Source organism: Calidris pugnax, unplaced genomic scaffold (genome assembly GCF_001431845.1).
Source record: "Calidris pugnax isolate Ruff unplaced genomic scaffold, ASM143184v1 scaffold24, whole genome shotgun sequence".
Lineage (NCBI taxonomy): Eukaryota > Metazoa > Chordata > Aves > Charadriiformes > Scolopacidae > Calidris > Calidris pugnax.
The window spans coordinates 4,542,299-4,563,092 of NW_015090922.1; positions in this window are offsets into that span (position 1 = coordinate 4,542,299).

Genomic DNA, 20,794 nt, shown 5'->3' on the forward strand with positions numbered 1-20,794 from the left:
TCACATATGAATATAGACATGTCAGTCTCTTGATATATGGACACACACATATATGTGATTATTTACATGCTAGTCCTTGGTATTTCCTCTATCCCACTTCATATTCCATGCAGACACACACACACAAAATTAGGTTTTTTTCATAACTGCATAAAGTCATTCAGTTCAATCTTCAGTCACCTAAATATTTTTAAAACTGATCAGTCAAATTCTTTAAAAGTCATGTCAAACTCATTGTTACAGCTGTAAAACATATTAAAAAAAAATAAGGAAACAAAACAAAACACCTTTGTCACATTTTGTTTTCACATTTGAGAAAACATATATTGTCCTTTTCTTCTGAAACAGACATTTAATTTAGAAGTATTTTTATGAAAAGGGATTAAAGACACAAAAAAAGAATCAAAATAATTCCATGTCTGATAAAAGAAACTCAATGTCTGATTGCCATGCTAGGACAAGACTCTGGTAACCATTCTGTTATTCTGCATGCATGTTTAGTTTTCATCAAAAAGCTGTTGTTCAGAAACAGATATCACTGTGGGCAACAGCCTACTTCAGATCCCAAATTGAAAAAAAAAGTCAAACTTCCCTGTGACATGCTCCTTTAAATCTATTATGTCTACCATTCCAGTACAGTCTTCTTCCTTGTGACCCAGAATGACAAGAGCATCTGCAGGAGAAGGTAAGAGATACGTCTGGCTACCACCACAAAGCCTGGCAAGATACAGCAATACGTATTCCAGGCCTGTGGCATCCTTGTTTATTTCAACTGTTCCAAACATCCTCCAGTGCAGAAAAAAACCCAGAACTTAAGGGGGATTTATTTATTTTGGTAATTTTCTACATTGGACTAACAGTTTTTCTTGCAACCTTTATTTTTTCCGGCATCCAATTCATCACCAAAGTTTTCATATATGGTTATCATAGTATGAATATTCCCTAAGTTGTGATAGCTATTATTTATGTTTTGTTGGTGAAGTCTTGGGTTTGTCATGCACTAGGATAGATTTTGAGAACAATTTGAAAACCCACAACATCAACTTCATATTTTCCAAATTCTCCTCCTGTCCTAAATAACACGTCAGCCTCAGAGAAATGAGTAAATAATTTTAACTTTAGTTTTTCCCCACTTTCTTACAAAAATATGTGATTCCTTTGCACTACAATTTAATTGAGATAAAAGAAAGGCCAGCTTCTTGTGACTGCTGAGATATCACTTTTCCAATATTTTTAGCCTTTTGTATGTACTTTACATTTAATTTGCACATGAAAGATTATTAAATATACAGGAAACCAATGGATTGATCTCTCACTGTCAATCCTATTTTGTGGAAAAGATTTATTTAACTTTTGAAATTTTTTTTTGCAAAAAAAGCTGATGAGACCTTTTACAGACAGCTGAAAGTAGCCTCAAAATCACAGGCCTTGGTTCTCATGGGGGACTTAAATTACCCTGATGTCTGCTGGGAAGGCTACACAGCCAAGCATGTACAGTCCAGGAGGCTTCTCCAACATACTGATGATAACTTCTTGACTCAGGTGGTGGAGGAGCCAACAAGGAGAGGTGTACTACTGGACCTAGTTCTGACAAACAAAGAGGGACTGGTGGAGGACATTAAGGTTGGGGGCAGCCTTTGCTGTAGTGATCATGAAAAGACAGAGTTCAGGATTGTCGGTAGTAGGTGCAAAACAACAAGTAGGATTGAAACCTTGGACTTCAGGAGGGCTACTTCGACCTCTTCAAGAAACTGCTTGGAGAAGTCCCATGGGTTAGGGCACTGGAAGGTAGTGGGGCTCAAGACAGCTGGTAGTTATTCAAATATCACTTTCTCCAAGCTCAGGATTGGTGCATCCCTAAGAGCAAAAAATCAGGCAAGGGAAGCAGGAGACCTGCATGTTTCAATCAAAATTTCACTAGAGGTAAAAGTGGTAATCCTGTCTGTTTCCAAATGTGAGTCTGGGTGTAGGCCAGACCCAAGAACAAGGATTGCCGTTTAATGGGATAAGGCACAAGCAAAGTCTTGGAAGATTTTCCCTGTCTTTGTTCAGTGACCCATAGCATAATAACTATTCTAAATGACTATTTTTGTTGTTGTTTTAGAAAACTTAACAACAGAAAAAATTACCTCGTGCTACATTGGAAGGAGAGCTCTCTCTTTGTCATCTATCTTCAGAACACCTCTGAAGAAAGTAATGAGTATGTGTCATGTTCAGAAGGAGCCTACATCACCTTAAGGGAGAACTGATTTGTATCTGTCATCAGTTTTCTCCGCACATACATTAGAAAGAGTTAAACCTGGAGCTAGGTGTATATTTTGAGGGCCGTGTATGAACTGTGTCTGCATTTCAGAGTTCCTGTATGACCTTGGACAAGCCATGTAGTGTCTGTGCTCTAGGTTCTCCAACTGCAAAGTGGAAATAACTCCACTTCTGTTGCAGTCTATGAGGATGAAAAATGTTGCATAAAAATTAAAATACTCTTGCAAGTCAAAAAGAATATATGTAAAAGAAAATGAGTCTGGTTGAGCCACTTTTTTATCTTGTTTCATCCATTTTATCTGGTTTACATCCACTGTAGTTATTTTGGCATTTACAGAGTTATTGTTTATTTATCACATTGTAAATATGTACGTCAGAGGAAAGTTCACCAAGTGGGTGTTGATATAATTAACATGTTGCAAGCACTTGCAAAGCTCAGGCTTAGCAGTACGTAAAGACATGCACATTTTAGCAAAGTGAGAAAAATGTACAGGAAAAAATTAGGTTTGATGATTTAACATCAGTGCAAATTAAATTAATTCCTGGGGAAGATATTTTGGATAAAGATCAAATAAATCCCTTTAGATGGAAAGACTGAAACAGGGCTTTGTTGAACATCATTAATGGTACCTCTTCTCTCTGCATTGATTAAGCTCATTGGCTACGAGCAAGAAGGTTGCCCAGCAAGCCATCTCTTTTTTTATTTTATTTCAAGCATGTCTTGTTTGAAAGGGATAATTGTGCCCAGCAGATCTTGTTTCTAGCGCTTCTTATATATAGTGAAATACAGTAATTTAACAGCTTGCTGGGGGAACAAGAATTTGTTCCAGTTCCTGATTTAAATGTTTATGCTAATTGCTATTTATTGGCTCAGATGCAAATGATAGGTTGGCCAAAGTGAAATTTTATGACGAGCAAACTCCCCCCTTTTGTGCAAATTGAAAAAGTGAAACAAGAAGAGGATGAAATGAGCCGAAGATGGTCTTAATGGCTGCTTTTTAATGGGGAAGATAAAATTAAGACTGATTTACGTGGCCAACTCCCCTGTTTTCTCTTATCAGCTCATTTGGCAGGAAAAATGGAAAAGTAATTGTTCCTCTTTCAATGTGGGCCTCAAACCATTATTTATGGGCTGAAATTAATCGCTGTTTATCCTTCATTCACATGGAAACCGCTCTATCAGCATTATGAACCCCAGCAACTCAACTAGTCCCTTGCAATTTAGCCAACAGCAAGCACGGATCCTGATGAGCCGTGCCTTAATTTTCTGGGCTGTGGGAGTTAATGAAGACTCCTTTCTTAGGTGGACATATTTGTATTTCTACAACATTAATAACAAAGGCCCATACTTTCTTTTCTGCAGCATGTAAACTTTCTTTTTTAGTAGACAAAAAATAAAAGACTACTCATAAAGCTGGACAGGGTTGAAAGATAAGACAGAGAGAAGACTGACATTTCCTTGTACAGAGAAGCTGCTCGAGAACTCAATAACAATATGGTAGACAACTCTTTCCCCTTAAGAAGATGTCCCCTGTTATGGAGTGTATAGTGTGATTGCAATGCTTTGCCGCTGAACAGTGTTTTTATTTATCCTTTCCTCCTTATGTTTTATACTTTCCTCCTTATGTTTTATCTTTGTTGTATCCATCTTCCAGCCTGGTAAGTTCACTGTACCGACTGCCCACGCATTTAATGCCAAAAGGGAACTATGCAGTTGGGACAGCTACAGCTGCATCTTATCTAATTCTGCCTAAGGGGGCCAACTGGTGCTGGCAACATGCACTTCAGGCAGAAGTCCTTTCCTGCTTCTTTTTTGAGATGGTATAAAGCATCACCCAGTTCTCCTTTCCACATAGCCAGGAGGAGAGTTGAATGCTTGCCTTTCCTTTGCTTTTATTTTTCCAGCCACTAAATGCCCTTGGAAATGAGATGGTTGGTTTTTAGTAACAGTAGCAGCTGCTACCTTGAAAATATCAGCAATAAGCAACTACAGTTTACATTGTAATAGAATGAAAAATGGACTGTCCTGCTGCTTCAGGCCTAAGGTGTATCTAGTCCACTGCTGTGTCTACAACAGTGGCCAGTGGAAAGAATAAATAAGAAGGTGTGAAGCAGTCATGTTTGCTGCCTTCAGCTAAGGGCCCGCTTGATTTCTAATTGTTCAAGACTGGCTGAAATCCTGAAGCATGAGTTTTACAAGATTTAAGACCAGTAAAAGCAGCAATGGATGAGAAATAGGCTTCTATTGAATCTTGCTTAAATATTCTGGTATTCAAAAACTATCCTAATCTTCCCTTCACGGGACCTAAGAATGAAGTAAAATTGAGCAAGTTTTAAGTAAAGCAACGTGTGCTGCAGTTTAGGCTTTAATGTTATATAATAAGAGATATTCATGTGCATATATATATAAAATAAGATTTATTTGCGTTGTCTTTCTTCATTAATGTTATGAAGGAGATCACTGGACATGCTCTCTCATATTTGCCATGAGCCTGATCTAAAATTACATTGAAAGTCAATAGACATTTTTCCACTGATTTACCTGTGTTTTGGACCTGCTCCAAGATCTGTACATTACCATTTTAGAAAGGGCAGAGGCAGTGAATTTTTCTCAGGTTTGTAAACCCAGTAATGAATTTCCAGATGTGACTTATGTTCAACTTACCTCTCAGAGACAGGACAGGAATATGATACATGCAGGTGAGATTCCGATACTGGTATCAAAAGCAATACAAACTTTTTAGTTTACAAGTGAAACAATTTGCAGATGAACATTTACGCCTTCATCAATATAAGGTTAGAAATCATAAGGGAACACCAGCCTGACTTTCCAGAAAAACAAAAAGGATATGTAAATATTTTAAAATTATGATTCTAAGTAACAGACAAGGAAAAGGAAGGGGCTCCTGTGCTTTTGAATGGGATCCATCTAAGACTACCTGTGCACATATAGCTTGCATAATCCCAGACAGGCTAAGAATATTGATTTTGCAAGAGGTTAAAAAATACAGCAAAGACAAATTGTTTGCGCAAACTCTGATGTGGAGTGGAAATAGTATTTTTGTTAATAAGGTAATAAGCCTACATCACACCTTCTAAGCCTGGTACTCCCTTCTTCTAGAGGAAAACTATCCTCTTGGCCTAAGTTATTTGCTCAGGACCTAATCATCCTCGTTCAGCCTTCGTTCTCCAAACTGGAAAGCATCCCTAGTGTGATGTGTGGTAGGGCAAGGCTAGCCTCCACCGGTGATCTCTTGGCACTCGTTGCATAGGCAATCCAGTTGGTGATGAGAAATGAAAAACAGAGGTAGATTGAAGCTCCTCGCTTCCTCTCCAGGAGTAAAATGCAAAATGTTGCTCCAATCATGCAGATGTTTGGTGTACAGTATTTTCTTACATAATAATGCGTGATTGTCACCCAGAAAAGATGGGCGACAAAGAGATTCACATTGTTCCTCACTCACTACTTTCGAGACTAGATTGTAGATGACTTTTTAATAGAAACATCCACGGAGAGAAGACAGGACCAGCTCCTCTACACTTTCACAGAATTCACAATTATCACCCTTCGCCTCTTACAATGCTGCAAAAGATGCCTTTCAACACTGTTCCCCCAGGCTAATTGTTCAAGCATAGAAGGAACCAAATGGAGAGAAAACACAGTTATGTGTAGACTTATTCTTCATTACTGCCAGCTTGATGTTCATATTCATATGTACCAAGAGAAGAAAATAACAGTTCACAAACGCAAATTTGGAAATACTCCATTTGGGTATTGTACTCTCATTGGCACAAATTAGAATTTTTTTACATTTTGTTGCTTATCTAAACTATGGCCTTGATCCTGCTTCCAGTTAATTCAGTGGGAATTTTGCCATTAACTTGACTGCAGCTCTGTGTATTGGAACACATCCTTTTTTTTTCTAACTAAAGACAACCCTGACTCCAGGAGCTAAATTCTGATTCTACTTCAGTCCACATGTCTGAACTTGATTGCTGAAGTAGGACACATAGTACTGCACATGAAAGTTCCATTGAAAGTCTGAATTTCAAAGATATTGACCATACAATAAATAATACATACACTGTGTGTACTGAGCTCTATACCTCAAGAGCAGGTTTATTTCTCTTATTCCACCTTTAATTTGATTCCAAGCTCCTTAAAAAACTTAGAAAGATGCTTCTACACCTAGAACCTAGCTCAATTTTTTGAAGCTAAGTACTATTTCTAAGGCAGAAGGTTATCATACCACAAAGCTGCTTATTTCCAGAGGCAGATTCTTTCCTACTTATTGCATCTCAGTTGTCTTTTCTAAAGAGTAAGTCTATCTTTTTTTCTTCTTCTTCTTCTTTTTTTTTTTTTTATTTTTTTTGGGAAATGCTGCGTGTTTGTTTTATGCTGTCAGAGAGTTCAGCATGCATGGAGAATTTCAATGAAGAGGAAAGGCTGATTTTTCACTGTCCAGTAGACCTAAGACTAGTCGTCAGTGCCAAGGTGAGTTCTTGTCTGCTAATAATCATTCTTGCCATTGCAGTAATGTGCTTTTCTACTCTGTCATCCGAAGTACTGTGGCTTTAAGAGAAAAGGCATGGCAAACAACAGATCTGTTTAACTTTACTTTGACTTTGCCAGCTTCTCAGCTATGTCATTAAATTCAACAAAGTTTAAGTTAGCTGAGGCCCCAGAATTTTTTCAGTAGTAAAAAGCTTTTTTTTTTAATATTATTTTTATGATTAAAATGTTAAAATGATATAAGATTGTTCCTATCCATTTAAGATTATTCTCATTAGTTTTCATAATTGTTAGAGTCCACTTAAGTAATTTATGGGTGGGCCTTTAATGCAGCTGTACCAATAATTGAATCCTCTTTGGCCTTGCTGACCATAGTGCTTTCCACCTAAATTTCCACCTAAATAATTGATACTGGATACACTCAGATGTCACAGCTCTTGGGAGATACAAGAGCCTTGAAGGGATCTGGAATTGTGTTCTATTTCATTTTGTTTATACCTTACAGAGGTGATAAGTGTCTTGGGAATATAACCTGATTATACAAAATCCTGCGTGGAAGAGGTCTCACAAAATATATTCTCAGTAAGAAGCGATCTTTCTAGGACAATGCAAGATATTCATTTGGAAACCTACCTTGGTAAAGTAAACCACTGCTGTGTGTCCAGTGGCTGCCTCTTATTGATGCTTTGGACAGGAGCTCTGCTTTAGATTGGTGAAATTTGCATATATAGAGAATGTACCTGTCCATGTAACTCCCCCATGTCTGTTTAGCTGGAAGTATTTATACAATTTAGGATATAGTTTCATTGTCTGAAGGGGGTGTAAGATAATCACACTCGGAGAAGTGTGTCACAGACCAGCTCCAGAGCAACCTAACAGAGCTTAAATACGAAGGACTGTAACCTCCCAACAGATCCTCTGACATTTATGTATCTATGATCTGGGAAATTCCGCAGGCTCTGTTTTACTTTCACAGTGTATCCAAGTCCCATTTAGCATTTCTGTCTCCTTTAGGAATCTGGGGACTGATCCTCTGTTGCCTCTTACCTTGTACTCTTATTCAACCTATACAAAATGAGTGCGAAACTCTACAGGCTCCATTTTGGCATTTACTTCAGTGTAGATATATCCGTTTATACCACCAGAGATGGTGGCCCTACGTTCTGATTTGGCAGCTTTTTAATCTCACTTTGCACGAGAGAAATAGATGTACAGCCCACGGTAATGGGAAAAAATAGTACTTCAGGTGTATTTGATGGTGAAATCATTTCATTTCAATTCCCTACTCTTCAAGGCAAGTGTAATAAAATTTTCCTCACAGGAGCATTGGGAAAGCCTTGCCTTTCAGCTCAATTGCTAACTCATTTGAGAATAACAAACTGTCTTGTCTTTGCTATGATTTTGTCAACCATCTATCCCAAGCTAATGAACTCAAGCTGAACCCATTTTCTCCCATTAACATGGCAAGGGCCTTAGGGACAAAAGCAACCAATTAGACTTTCACATATTTCTACCATCCTGGTTTCTGAAGGCAAAGCTACCCTAACTGGTCTTAATGAAATATAGCCGGCCTCGGTGTAACATATTTCTTGGCACCCTTTGTCTAAGACAGAGCATGCTGCTGCCCAAATCTGTCCCTTGCAATGGAGAGGTTTAGTGCTGCTGTGGGAAACTGCCTGCTCACCACCCACCCTGCCCATCCCTGTCCTCTCCGAGGTGGTATGGGAGTTAGAAATAACCAGCTGTTTATGGTGGAATCCCTCTGCTCATTTTAAGTGAGGGGTCTGGACAGAAGCAACTGAGGGAACTGGAGTTGTTTAGACCAAGAAGAGGACACTAAGAGGAGACCTTATAACTCTCTATAACTACCTGAAAGGAGGTTGTAGAGAGGTGGGTGTCAGTCTCTTCTTCTAAGTAACAGGTGACAGGAAAAGGGGAAATGTCCTCAAGGTGTGCCAGGCAAAGTTTAGATTGGATATTAGGAAAAAATTACTGACTGAAAAGGTTATCGAGCATCAGAACAGGCTGGCCAGGAAAGTGGTTGAGTCACCATCCCTGGTGGTATTTAAAAGATGGATAGATGTTGTGCTGAGGAACATGGTCTAGTGGTACCTTGGCAGTGCTATGTTAACGGTTGGACTTCACGATCTTAAAGGTGTCTTCCAACCAAAACAATTCTATGATTCTAAATTAAGGGTCTTCTCAAACATAAACACAGTCTTCCATTGCTATGAAAACAACAGGAAGAAGGACATAAACAGGAATGATAACACCACTCATTCTGAAAGCCAAACTGTGGGTTGTTAGGTAAAAATTATAAAACCTCTGCCAAATAATTTACCCAGTCTCTTAACCAAACTAGTGACTCCAGAGCCTACCTGCACATTTAAAAAAAATCTGCATTTATTTTGAACTTGGTACCTGATGTTTTCCTGTGGTGTCATCGGGTCTGTAGATCTCTGTTGTAGGTCCCTCGGAAACCTTTCTTCCAGCCCAAGGAGTCCTGTTTGGTTCAGTCATTCCTCTTGCAAAACAGAGGGTATGCTTTGCCCAGCCCTGTGCTTCTATTCTTTGTACATTTTTGAGCTCTGTGAGTCAACTTTTCAAGACAATGGAACTAAAAATTCATACAATACACAGGATGAATGAGCAACAGAGTCTCAGACTAGGAACATTAATTGCACCTGGTAAAGGATGGTGAGTGTTTCCACAACTCAAAAGATTAAAAGATTAGCAGCTCCCAAAAACCTAAAGTTATATTGTTACTCTTTTTTTTTTTTTTCCTTTGATAGTGATGCTTTTGTACCTCATGGATTTCCTGGATCCAGGGGAACCTCTTTCAAGCCTATATTTTTCATCATTAAGACTTATATGTGAAAAAGAAAAATCACAACCAAGCTGACAGTTAGCAGACTGTCCAGCTTATCACTTCATCTTGACATGGTTATGTATGCTAGCAAATAAAAGGTTTCAGTGAATAAATTTACTATTTTAACAACGCATAAAATATATTTAGTCAGATAGAAAAAAATATCTTTGACATCTTGTCAAAAATATAATTTTATTCAATTATTTTATCATGGTACATACTCTGATGTTCACACTGATAGTGGAAGATTTACACTGAGATTATGAAACAGCTGACTGCAGTTGAAGGCTGAAAGAGATAGGATCTGAAAAGCCTCAGTCCAGATTCACATGTTCTTTGTGTTCAGCATTTGACTCAGATGTGTCACTTTAGCCAGGGGCAATTTCTGTAGTGAGGAAATTGTCTAAACTATACTGGGTGAGGACATAGACTTACCTTTTTAATCAGCACTCTGGTTTTAGGTTCTTCTAAAATTTCTAAAATATAAGTTGGCTCTTTAAACTGGGTCTATCTAAATCAAACTAAGCATGTTTGGACTTCAGGGGGAAAAAGCCCCAAAAATTTAAAAAAAAAAACAAAACTCCAAAAGACTATGAGGATTACCTTTTTTTGATTTTCAGTTTTCACTTCTTGCTCTGACAGATGGGTATGTTTAAAACTTTCAGTATGTACTGTAGATATGTAGGTGGAAAATAAACACATATAAGCAGTGCTTAAAACTTGTGTGTGAATTGTGGAGGGTCATGAGTCAGTTCATACTCGTGTATGTGTACTTTGGTGAGAGTTTATGGACAGGTTTTTTATTAGGTGTCCTTTCCTTAAAGCAAGCATTATCCTTTTACAAGTTCCTTCTTTGGTGCATCTGATAAGATAACTTGGTGTTGTGTATCAACTGGAAAACCTGAACTGCAGCAAGTGCATGACTTTGATGGTAACATGCATGGTTGTAACTACTTTGTTCATGAAGGAGGTCTCCATGGCAGGAAGACACATGACAGTCAGTAGAAAGAAAACTTAATTCTCAGGACTTGGCAAAACATTTCCACTCAACAAAAGCTCCATTTAAGATTTGTCCTTCTCTCTCTTGTATCCCTTGTGCTTTTTGGGGACCACAACAAATGAGATAACTGCTTAGTCTTGGCAGTCCTAAAGGTCTATAATGAGCCATGGAGGATCTGCATTTCTCAGAATTTTCTGCTGTTTCTAAATTCTGCTTTATGTGGAAGTTCCAGTCAATCAAATCATTTACATTTTAATAATGAAGAGAAGTAACTTCATCTGCCTCCAGTCTTAGGCTGCTGCTGGAAGTATTGCTTTTGACAGCAAGACGGTTCTCCTCTGCCCCCTACCCCAATCTGCTCATCGTCACTTTTCATGCTGGTGTAACGTATTGGGGGATGTCAGGTAAATAGAATTCAGGAACCCAGAGAAAATGACTGGCTTTTTAAAATTCAGCCAAGTTTCCCAATCCAGTTCACAGTGAGGTTTTTATTATTTTTTTATTATTATTATTATTCTAAACAGAAATTATCCAGTTCCCTTAAAAGTACAAAATGATAGAGTAGTTCTGAGGATTTATTACTGTTGCACTTGTACCATGTTTTGTAAGCAATGAGTGCCAAAATGCCATTGGCCATTGCTATTTCTTGACAGGTCCAAATTTTCAGTTTATTATTAAATGTCATTGCTTTAAGCTTGCTGTGGGCAAAAGGTGCCGAGGTAAATTAAGTACAACAATCTTCTAGCTTCCTCTCTCTAAACCTGTTCCTAAGTTGTTTTCTTCAACTTCCATGAGACTTGTTGGTGCTCAGAATAAGGTCTTATTCAGCAAATCAGTCTGCCAAATACGTAGAGATATGGATTAGATTTTGGCTGACATCTCTATCTCAATATGACAAATGCTAAAAGTCATCCACCCTTCCTCAAAATAAAAGTGAAAAAAAAAAAAGAGCAGGAAAAAACCTTAATATTGTTTAAAATGTCAGTTGATTTAAATGAGAGTGGTGTGATTTCTACCCATGAGGGGAGAAAAAAAGCACAGCAGGTATGTTAGAGGTGCAAAAAAATATTGAGTTTCACACATAGCATGTAGGAGCTGACAAGTCTGCTGGCAGCTGCCTGGTCACGGGGGGCTGCTGGGATCACAGGAAAATACAGAGAGTGCCTTCGTACTGAGAAATGGCAGAGAAACAGAGACAAGGCAGGGCGATAGATATGTCGCTTGGCTTGTTAAAGCCCAGATTGCTTTGGGCTGAACTCTGGGCTCACAGAGTTGGGAAAGACCAAAACTCAATTACCAAGAGAGCTAAAACACAATGAGGGACCCTCCTTTCCATAGGTGCCACTTTGTAAGGATTAATACCAGATTTAACAAGCCGTAAGTAATATAGGTGGAGGAAGAAGTGGAACAAAGTCAGTAAAGAAGACTGGGCTGAAATAAATGCTCAAACAGTATTTAAAGTGAGGCACCTTTGAAGGTGGTGGGACAGAAAAGATTGCAGAGAAGGGGAAAAGCCCATGAACAGCAGGAGCCTGAAGTGGCAGTGCAAATGGGCGCAGTCATTTCTATTGTGGAGGGCTGCCTTTCTTCTCCTGGGCTGGGAAAAGCAGCAATCTCTTGGCCTCCCTTCCATTTACCTCTTTTATAAAACGTGTTTCCCATCATTTTTCCTATTTCTCTAATATCTGACAGACGGTATCTACCACTTTTCCTTCTGCTGACATAACATTAAAAATAGACATAATATCTTAGGTGCATTTGTACATGTGGTTATGGCAATTGCAAACATCTACATGCACAGATAAGCATTTAACTTTGAAAGTACTTTTCCTTTATCATAAAGCTTTCCCATGAAGACTGATGTCAAAATTTCTTCTCAGTCCATTATCTAGCCCTGTGCTAAACTCTGCTTGATCACCTGGCCCTTCTCTGCAACTAAATAATGGCTTCATTGTAGTGAATCTGTATGCAACATAATGGCTAAACATACTGGGAGCTGGTAAGACAAAAGACAAAATATTAATAAAATTTAAAACACCTTATCTCTGTTTTGCCAGTATTAGTATGAAGCTTCAGCAATAAAGCCAAAAGCTGAAGTCTACAAAAATCAGAAAATTATCTTTACTGATAACTGGAACTGATGAATGGAGAAATGGTTTATTTGTTTTGTTTTTACAAAGAAAATAAATTACATTTCAAGGAAAAGACAAATTGAAAGCAAAAATACTTAGACCGGAAACAGAAATACTTTTTCATATCCTAATGCTGAAATAACTTTTTAGGCTATGTTGTCAATAGTTTCCTGATGACAAAAGAAAGTGTACAAGGATTATTTTAAGTTTTGAAGTATTAATGTGGTTTTAAGTATCTTTAAAAAATAATTAACTTTAACTGAAGTTCCATTTTCTCTGCAAAACCCCCTTTAATAGTTAATAAGTTTTTACATTATTTCAAGTTTTTAAGCCTTTCCGAGTACTTGGTGTAATAACTCATGGCCACAGCCTATCCTTTCAAATTCACAATGGAAGGATAACTAGAAGTTCTATTTGACAGTCATTAAACTCCAGTTTCCCCAGATGTTACCAGTAGCTCTTCTTTTTGCAAATTAGGGGGCATCCCCATGAAATTCAAAGAATGATAACTACCCCAATCACTTCTGATGGATTTCTGCTGTGTGGTTGAGGAGACGATGCTGTGATTGTTTTTTCAATCTGTTAATGTGACTAGAACTTGGGATGAGTACTTAGGTGCTTTTTTATGTAAAACAAAATAAATGGACTGTTACAATAATGCATATAATTGTTATGACCTGGAAGCTGTGCTCATGGTATTGTTCCTGTGTGCTTTTTATTGTACTTGGCACAAGGAAAGGCTGACATTACCATCAGCAGATTGGGAGTAATTTGGGGGATAAGGACCCCACTTCAGCACATCACTTAAGCAAGCCCTTAGCTCTCAAATTTAACTTGTAGGTTTAAACATTAGCTATGCTGCATAGAGCTGTCATAACTTGAGCCATGGTTTTCTCAGCCTGGAGACTAGCAAACACGACAACCAAATGGGGGAATCTGGAGATAAGGCTCTGCTTAGGCTTTTGAGGGACCCAGAAAAGAGCACTGAGCCTGCTGGGCTTTCATACTGAGCATGGGGCAGATGGGAGGGAATACCCTTCTTGGTCAGTTTTGGGTCACTTGTCCTGTCTGCTCCTCCCTGCAGGTGGGACCCCTCTACACTTTTCCGTTTCTGACCATCCAAAGGAGCAAATAACAAAATTAGCTGACCTTGGTTGTTATAGCAATAGTATAAACAAGAGCCTCTCTGCATACCTTGGCATGAACTATAAACCTTGGTCTTATCGCTCTAAAAGCGAACAGTTTTCTGCCCAATATGCTGTTAATTTCAGAGAGTTAGAAGAGACCTTGCTAAGAAATAAAATTACTGAAGAGAAAGTTGGTTCTATTTTACCTCAAACCAGGTAAAATAGGTTTACCTCTTAAAAGCAAACACTAGGAAAATGCAATGTTAAGACAGGTGCTCGGTTTGGGCAGCCACCCAACCGCACCCGCCTCCGTGGGCACGGCCACAACATCTCTATTTCAGCTAATGACTTCATACTTTACAGCACCATGATATCACAGATAGGGGTTTTAGCAGATTTGAATTCTGTCGAAATCTTTAGACTTATTCCACCTTTATCCTGAACGTCAGAGAAGCTCCAGTTAATCTTCTTTAAGGCCCTATTCGCTTAATGGAAACGCTTAGCTGCATAATTGCTTTGAGCCTATTGCTATTCCAAAAGGAAAATATAATAATCTAATGGTATTGTCTCTATAAGCGAATGAGAATTTCAGGAGTGGATGTTGGTGCCACCCATGTGATCCGGAGAGGTTAATGCAGTTAAAGTTATTTCACAGTCCATTAAGGAGCTTACGGTGACCCATCGACCTTTGAGCCAACAACACGGAATCCATTATCATCACAACGGAGGAGCTGGGGCTCCGCCGGCTCCGCAATGGGCCCGGGAAATCCCAAGTTAGTACTTAGTCTAAAAAAATGCACTTTTCTTTCTGCTTCTTGGGTATGGCTATTAATACACCCTCCTGTAATTTGTAACATTAACATTGCTGAAGGTGCAGAAAAGGACATTGAAATGAAGACGTCAAAACTGCTGACTTGGTTCAGAGTATGATAATATTGGCTACATATTGAAATGGTGGATATATATAACGGGAGAGATCAAGATGAAGAAAGTCAAGAACTCAGGGAAATTGATGATAAATTATCCAAGGCTCTGAAACTCATTTAAGCAAATAATAGCTTTACTTCACATTTCCTGATACCAGAGGGCTGGCTTTTTGTTGGTTTCGTTTGGTTTTTAGAATTATTTATATGATGTAGATGTTTGGGAGAAAAAAAAAAGAGACATGGAGATTTTACTGATGCAGCATAGGCTTGTTTCAGTTCTGCAAATGTAGTTACTTCATATTCCTTCATCTAAAACTTTTTAGATGTTTCTACTATAACTATTCTATGAAAACCCTGCTGACAATCTGCAGGAGATATATTCACAAGTATGTTTGATAATGTTAAAATACATATCCTGCTATGTACACAGGAATTTTCAAAAGATAATGTCAGTCACAGAAAAAAACCCAGGGGATTTTGGGTGCTGGTGAAGAAAAATTAAATTTTAAGGGCCTGAAATTTAGCAATAGTATGTCATAGAATTTAGTCTCAAAACTGATGAAAATGCAAACCTCCACGTTCCTTAGCATCGATAAGTTGTTTACATGAAATTGTGTCACTTCCTATAAAAATTATTTTGTTAAAATTCTAACCCGGAAAAGATCTGGTCCCAAAGCTCCATAAACATTAAATAATTTGATAATGTAAGCATCAAAATTGTATGTTTATTTGGAATGCTTAGCAATGAAAAGAGAAAGACAAATCTTCCTAAAATATCTACAAGTAATTAAGGATCACAGCACTGGAAAGATGGCCAGTTTCTTTGATACCTTAGGACCCATTTTAACTAACTAAAAAATAAGATTGCCACAAGCATTGCCTCTCATTGTGTCTGTAGTATGGTAGTACTGACAGAGAAGAAGCATGTGTAGCTATACCAATTTCAAGAATGCAAGGTAATAACATCTTTTCATAGCTGACTGTCTACTCAAATAATTGGAAACAGGATTATGTCCTCCAGATTACTCTAAAGAAAAAATAATGTACTGATGATATTTTTTAATTACAGCACTTAAGGTAAACTTTGAGTCTATACTATGGAAAGCTTTAAAAAGGTAGTTTGTGTTCCTCTGGTACAAAACATAATTAAATTTGCATGTATCCTGATTTTCCGTATCATGTCTTTAGAAATATTATGGAAATAATACATTGAGATTGGATTATTTGGGTTGTAAGAAACATAACAGGATATTTTGTAACTTCGAGAATATATTTCAGCTAACTACACAGTTTCTCTTTCACCCCCTTACTGAAAAATAAAATTAGCTAAATGGTTCTATTAAACAATAGAGATAATCTCTCTCTGACTCTTTAATAAAGATGAAAGGAGGGGGCAAAGCTGTGGAGCTGGTAAGGTTTGCATCAATGCAAATATTAAAATACTTCTTTTGAAAATATTGGTTTCTAGCATGCCACAGGGGCCACCAGGCTGTACCTTCTTTTTTAAAGATCGTTGTGGTAACCCTGTCGTTAGTTAAATAATTCAGTAAGTAGTGGCAGTGAGGGGAGAATAACAATTTGAGTACCAAATGATAACTAGCCTTAAAAGATATTTTATGAGATACATGTTATTTTAGAAAACTGGTGAAGTCATCAGGATTTGACGTGAGAGGAATGCCATACTGACACTTTTCTCTCTGTTTCAAGTCCTTATTTTTAATGATGAAGGGGTCATTTTGTTAATTCCTACACTCATTCGCTACAGCAGTCTGCAGCTTAACTGAGCCCCAGTTCTCTCTCTCTCACATACAGAGGCACTCTCAAATACATTTACAGAGCAGCAATTATTGAGAAAGTAGGCAGGGTAAATGTAGGTGGATATAATAATATAAGTAATTAATCATGTGGTGTAGGATTCATTATGTCAACAAACTAGATGAAACCTCCTTGGGAGTGTGATATAAAACAATATATAAGAATGATTTCTTTAAAGTGACAGGCAGAGATAATCAATCAAAACCCTATCTGACAAAGCAACATATCCATAAACCTGGAATACTTGGGACTAGGAAGTGTAGATACCATTACCACAAAACTGGATAAATTTCATAGAGTTCTTCTGCAAATGGTATTAATAAATTGTATATCAAAACAGTAGACACATTTTACCACATCATGTAGATCAAGGAATAGCACAGAGATTTTTTTAGATACAATTTTTCCTAAGGACTTGAACACTTTCTTGACAATTATAGGGAAAGACATAAAAAATGTGACCATTCCTGAAGATTCTACATTTTCAAGTAGCAGTGGGAGAAAGAAATAACATAGCTGCATAGCTGGGAAGTCCCATCACCAGATGCAAGCAGCAGCTGATTTTTCTACTTAGAAATCACATATAGGACTACAAATTTCAGGGAAAAGTTAGTAATAACTTGTTAGTAAAATAGCAAGTGAGCAGTGAAAATCTTTGGACATAAATGGAGCTCCAAAGTGAGTCTCAGCCTTCAGTAGCCAAAAATAAACCAGTTCTTGGCTGAAAGACATAAGTGCTATTGTGAAATTGATATCCCTCCTTGGCTTATTCCCAGACAATATGTTGCCTTTCTGGGGGCTGATCAATGTGATTGATGTGATGTGTGAAATCCAGGAGGGAGCTCCCCTTTAATCAAACCCACTGTCCTCCACTGATAGGCAGCTGTGGACTAACATGTTCTTCCGCCTTGCTCCCTCCGGCTCCCCTTAGAAATTGGTACAGGCAAATTAAAAAAAAAAAAAAAAAGGACAAGAGAGGAGAGAAAAATGAAATGCTGCATAGGACATGAGAGGGCAGCAATCGAGCAGTGGATTTAGTCCTTAAAAAAATAAAAGGCTATAACTCCACTCGCAGCACCAGGTCTGGCTCACAAACAGCAGCCCCCTCCCACTCGGCTCCAGTCCCAGGGACAGTGAGGAAGGTGCTTCTCCCAGGACAGCACCATGCCCTGGTTCTGGTTCACCCCCAGCATCCCTCCCCTCCCTTCCCCTCAGCGTTACTCTCAATCTGATCTCATCGTACCGCTTTGGGCCAGCACGAAGATAAAATAATTAGGGCTAAAAATACCTTAAAATGTGCTCGGACATTGCTTTACTCATTTAGACATGATGTAAGTATCTGTGCAAAGAATTTTAATTACTGACCCATTGTGATTTTACACGTCACTGGCTTATGATCACATAGGTTTCTCTTCTGCTCGTACAAGAAAAGACATGCTGTATGTGTCCAACTGCTGCTGCTTTTGTACTTCATGCAGGACATTCTTTTTATCTGGACAGCAATTAAATTGTTAATACTTCTCTAGCATGTGGAATGAATTAAATTGGTCTAGCTTAAAAGATTAACATTACAGCATGATTTTTGGTTTTTTTAGAGGCTTGTTCTCGTAATTGTAAATATTTCAGAGGTACAAATCTCATTTTGTTAACTTTTCTGCAGTTGGCTACATTATTGTAGAGCTTCCATATCTTGATGCCAGATTGCCAGCTAATTATGTAATAACCAATCAGCTATGAAAGTCCATCCAGGCTTCCCATGGAAAATTAATATGGTTTTAAAGCTAACCCAAGATGAAGTGACTTCTTCTCTTTTAGAAGCAGAGCAAGTAAGAGAGCTTTACAACATAAACATGTTGTTCATTCCAAAGATGCAGTAGCCAGAGTATATACAGTTTGAAGAATACCTATAACATGTGGGTAAATAAAAGTCCATCTAGCAAAGGTTTTAAATGCATCCTGACTTTAAGTGTGTGAGCAACCTCACAGTGTCTATGCTGCTAATCATAGATCACGTTTTAGTGTCTTATAAAAATGACTTTACAGAGATAAACTGGCTTTTTCACCAAATTTGAGCATGGTGCTTTGACACCAAAAGAGCAAAGGCTTTGTTTGGTCCAGCTATTCTACTGTCAAAACTTCTACCTGGACTGTCAGGCTTTTTATGTTTGCCATTGCAGCGGGGAGTTGAAAGCCTGGAGAAGATCACAGGAGAGTTAAACCCAGAGCATTAATCTGATAATTTTCTTTATGTAAGTAGCACCACACTGCTTTTGGGGGATCCATGAAGGTTCAGATAAGCATCCCTGCAAGAAGGTCTACCTTTCTCCTTTGCCTTTCTGAATGCCATAAATGTATTCTTATTTGTATCAGCCAAGACCATTCCTTGTTAGAGAGCAGACAATCTTTGGTGTAGAAATGTATCGTAAGAGAACTGAAAGCTTAATTCTCCTCCCCTTATTTCCATGTTGCAAAAATAAACTCACTTATTTCAGATTCAGGCAACATTGTCCAGTAAATTCACATTGAATGGGAAGAAAAAGACTCAACTAAGATCATTGGGTAAATTTAAATACCAAGAAGGTAGAATTTTCCAGGGCACCACGTTTTAAACTGAAATTTGTAAAATACAACAATCATAAATGAAACAAATTCACAGATAAATGCTTAGAAAATTACATATAGTGAATATGAAAAACACAAATTGGCTCTTATCAATTCTATTGCTGTAAAAACACACACACTTTCTATATGGAGGCACATAGTAATTTGTGCCATACATCCATACAACACTCTTATAAAAATGAATTTCAAAGGTCTTCGTTATATCAATATTTTTCCAAATCCAAAGTAATTCCAGTGTTTTTCTGAGGTCCGGAACATAATTGTTTGACTTCTTTGGAGTTCAACAGCCTTTTTATTTTAAATTATTTAAATTATTTTATTTAAAATTTTTCTTTTCAATGGAAACAACACAGGGCAGTACTCCTGGATTTTTTCTTAACTATCATGTGGTGAAAATTACAGAAATGTCTGACTACTAGAATGCTGGCTGCCAAAGCCTAGATACTTATCTGCATTACTAAAAATGTCCTTTTCAAAGGACAGCTTCAATAAAACACTATGAGGCATTCAAAAGTGTAATATTCTTTTACTGAATTTTCAGTCTGTTCCACCTTCCTACACTGGTCCTCCACTTTGGAGTCTCTCTGGCAAGGCACAGTTCTCGTGGTGATGGACATTGACTGTCTCAGAGAAGGGCCAGAAGCTGAAGGTGTGAAATGAGTCCTCAGTCACACCAGAGACAACCATCTGTAGGATGTCACATGAAAAATATTTAGCTTGCAGCAAGAGGTTCCCATAGAAATCAATCCAGGCTAGAATACTGTTTAAATCTCAATATTTTTTTTTAAGACAATTAGAAGACAGAGAGTTAGATTTGTGTCTTAATTAAGTTTAAGAGCCAAGCTTTGGAAATGTCATTTCTATCAAATGAAAGCTGCATAAATACTGTCTCCAAATCATAATGTTTGGTGTGCAAGAAAATTTAGTTTGACATCAGTGAACTTACTTTTAATAATATCAACACAGCAATAGAATAAAAATATACTACAGGTAGTAAACATTTCAAATGTGACTTAGTTCAACAAAGCAAGTTTTCAGTGAATGTATATTGGTAGTAATGCTCAAAGTAATACTGGTACAGATTCACTGAATATGCCTCCAGAATGAATATCCCACTAAACGCATTTTCATTAGAGTCACACTGAGAGATTGCAGACTCTGATCTCAGTTGGGCCACTGAGGTGAGTCCTGCAGATAATGTCTAACGCACAAAGACTGAACAATGGGTAGACTGCCAAATTCTTATTTGTCCTTCACATGAAGACCATATTGACTGTTTCAAAAACTCTTTGTATGAGCCATTATTTTCAAATTGTTTCCCAAGTTATACTGCAATTGAAAATTGGACAGCTCTTCAATTGCTCCTGCATTTCAATTGATTACCAATACAGGTTTTCAGAATTAAGAATATTGCTCTATTCTTTTCCACAGCATCATGTTGACTTTGTGTTGTGGTCATTTAAATATTGCTGTACAGTTTGCTCTGGACTCTGGTGTTAAGATAACAGAAGGGAGAACCAATTAGACT